Genomic DNA, 3,307 nt, shown 5'->3' with positions numbered 1-3,307 from the left:
CATTACATACAAAGGTGTCTGATGTCTGTTGGTTCAGCATGACACAAGACTTGATGTTGTCATACATGTTTCTGATTACATTACATATTTTCCCATGCACCTTTTCCTTCACCAACTTGTACCACAAACCTTCACGCCACACCATATCAAAAGCTTTCTTGTAGTCCACAAACAGACAAAAAAGCTTCCTTTACCTCCAGCTGAACAAATCAATTATACATTTAAGCAAAATATATGATCCAGTGTAGAGAACTCATGCCTAAAACCTGCTTGTGTTTTATTAATAATAAACTTAGTGTTTGAGTACTCATTGAGTCTCTCGTAAGCAGCTTCCCCATACAACTAAGCAAAGTGATCCCCGGTAGTTGTTAACATCCTGAGCGTCACCCTTATTCTTATAAAGTGGCACTATTGTCCCAACCAGCCACTCAGATGGCAGCATCAAGAATCTTATTAAACAGCTTAACATATAGGGGGGGCAAAATATGCTGAGTACTTTTAATGTATTCATTTAATATCATGTCATATGCTGGGGATTTTTTTTTTTTTAATATTTCTAGCAACCACTTCGTTGGTTATAGGGTCATTAAGTAATGGTGAGCGTTCATTATCCATATCATCATGATCATTTAGAATATTTACTTCATTATTATCAATGTTGTCATCACTCGCTAACTGTCTGAAATGCTCGGAAATTCATTTAATGTAATGGGGATCTGATGGCTCTTTTTCTGGCCATTAAGGATTTTCCAGTATTCTTCAGGGTCATCACTTTTGCATTTCCTAAGTACTTTAATTATGTTTGTCTTCTTGGTTTTTTTTATTCTTCTAAGATTTGTTTTGTATTTTATGCTTTCCTCAGTCATTCCTATTCCTATTCCTGTGCAAATGATATATATTCCTTGCCTTATGATACCTTTCTTGCTTTCCAGCATTGTTTGTCATAACCATGGAGGTATTATAACAGGAGGCGCCCTCCCGCGCCGTCCCCATACAGGCGAGTGAAGCCAGTGGGCGGAGCTTACTGCGTCTGTGGGCGGAGCTTACAATCGGCAGATAGACCCAAGACATTGCGATCTCCTGGGCTGAACTAAGGGAATTTACGACTTGTTTTTGCATACTAGACGAAAAATAAAATAAAAGAATTGATGCTTTGAGTTATGAAAAGTACATATTTTCCTATTTATTTAATATAGATCTATTATCAACGACATTAAGGCTGGAATCACACGAGCCACTTTTTAGTGGTCAGTGGCCGCCACAAAATAATGGTCAAAATAGAACACACCCATCTCTATGGGTGCATGCACACGGGACACTTTTTTTGTGGTCGCCACAAAACAGTGGCGAGTTGTGGCGGGCGGAGCCATTTTTTCCGACCACGCCACTGTGGCCGGCGATAGATACCGTTGTTTCAAATGGCAGCGTGCACACGAGCCACTATCGGTGGCCACCACCCTGCCACCCGCCGCTTTCCCTCTGTCTTGACACTTGAACACCTGAATTTTAACTGTCATTATGACCACGAATAACTTGTGTTCAGGATATAATGAAAAAGCTCTTATATGCTTTCATAACTAATGTTTCATTTCGTTACACAGTTTTGCAAATTAATTGGTTGTGGTACGGATTAATTACTGAATATGGTAGTTTTATTTACCCGGAAGTAGAGAGGGGGAAAGGTTAGCGTCAAGGATCCAGTGTTGGGTGCTGTAATCGGAAGGGATAACAAACAACAAGATAAATGGTTAGACACCAGTTTACTTTAAGTACAGTAGAAAACCCCAAAACAGGTCTTACAATCTGAAGTCTCCAACACGAAGGCTTCAGCACGCCGGACACAGCAATGACCCGTTGCTCGGCTTCTTCCTCCTCTGAGCGTCTCGTCCAGTGGCAATGACGAGGCAGCACAGCTTCGTCCTTGAAGTGGTGTAGACGTGGGAGGCGCAGGCGGAAAAGGGGAGTCAGGTTCACAGCAGTAACGGGAGTCCAGGGCGTGGAGAGGGGAGAGGTAAGGCACCCAGAACGAGCCCACGGTATCTGAGTTAGCCCGAGTGAGAGCAGGGTGGAGCTTTAGTAGAAGCAAGTGTTCAGGGCGAGGCGAGGCCGCTGTATGACGAGGAAGGCGCTGGCGGCCACCAAGTTGCCTCCTATAGCGGATTGAGAAGCCTCGGTGGTTCAATCGACCGAGGCGTCGAACGGCGTCAGGCGAACGAGCAGCGGGAGTGAAGCAGGTGATTCGCTGCGCCTCGGTAGTTGAACCGCTTCGAACGGCAAGATGCGGGCGGGCGGCAGGAGTGCCCCGGTCGTTCGCCCGCTAAGTTGGTAGTTGCCCTCACACAGGCCCCCATACAAGAATCTAGTCCAGGTAGATTCCACAAACAACTACCAAGTGGAAAGAAAAAAGAACATAAGCCAATAAACTAAAACAGGGAGGAGACTGACGAGGAAACAGGAGTGACTTATGCAGGAAGTCTACTCAATAAATCGGCCACCACATTATCCTTCCCGGCCATATGGACGACACGGTACCCGTAGGCCGGTAGACCCAAGGCCTATCTCAACACCCGGACGATGTCCTGCTGAATCGCTGAAGTACAGCCAGGCGGGGTGGAGAATACGTCCCGGTCGTCCATAAGTGGTTCATCGATGGGAAGTTCTGTGGAGCTGGCGTCAGGTGATGGCTCCTCCACTACGGGAATGGGGCTGACAAGAGGTTCTTCCGTAGCTGGTGGAGACAAGGGTCCAACGAGGTCGATGGCAATTTGGGGAAGTAGTTCTGTAACGACAGGTAAGGGTTGGAGGGAGATGGGACGTACGACCTCTCCCCGACATCCGTTGGCACTTATCACAGGAAAGACAGTAAGTACGGATGTCTGCTCCTATACCTGGCCTACCTTATTGGAAAGCGGGGAGGTGAGGCACTTCCTGTAGAGATGTCCGTTGCGATACAGGTACTGGAAGGAGGATCCGTTCCTTGCTTTGTCGACGTGTCCTGATGAGGCTTTCTGCCGTATCGCTGCTAAGGAGGCACAGGAGGCTTGAAGCTGGGAGAAGTCTTGAGGGGTTACTGAAGGAGGTAGAGGTTCCGGAAGGACAAGCGGATGAAGCCTCTTCAACCTACCAGCATAGTGGTAATGGCGTCCGGGGATCCGGGGGTCAGGGGGTGCCGGGGATGTCGGAACACGAGGAGTAGAAGTCCCTCGCGGCAACTTTGAAGGTGAGGATGTTCTGGAAGAATCAGATGGAGATTGAGAAGAGTCAGGGTCATGGGGATCCCTTACCCCAGGCGCGTTTCCGATGAGGG

At 47.2% G+C, this 3,307-nt stretch overlaps 1 long non-coding RNA gene across 1 annotated transcript; it reads right to left on the bottom strand.

Annotated features, from left to right (window-relative positions):
* Positions 1–1,741: 1,741 nt before the first annotated feature.
* On the bottom strand, positions 1,742–3,105 carry LOC126989088 (uncharacterized). The gene is made up of 2 exons (XR_007742865.1): positions 2,898–3,105; positions 1,742–2,779 (listed from the first exon to the last, which is right to left on the bottom strand). It is a non-coding gene; the product is annotated as an uncharacterized LOC126989088 (long non-coding RNA).
* Positions 3,106–3,307: the final 202 nt, after the last annotated feature.

This window comes from Eriocheir sinensis, unplaced genomic scaffold, assembly GCF_024679095.1.
Source record: "Eriocheir sinensis breed Jianghai 21 unplaced genomic scaffold, ASM2467909v1 Scaffold1048, whole genome shotgun sequence".
In the NCBI taxonomy this organism is placed as follows: Eukaryota; Metazoa; Arthropoda; class Malacostraca; order Decapoda; family Varunidae; genus Eriocheir; species Eriocheir sinensis.
Note: the sequence above shows the minus strand (reverse complement) of the source record. Positions and strands in the feature narration are given on the sequence as shown.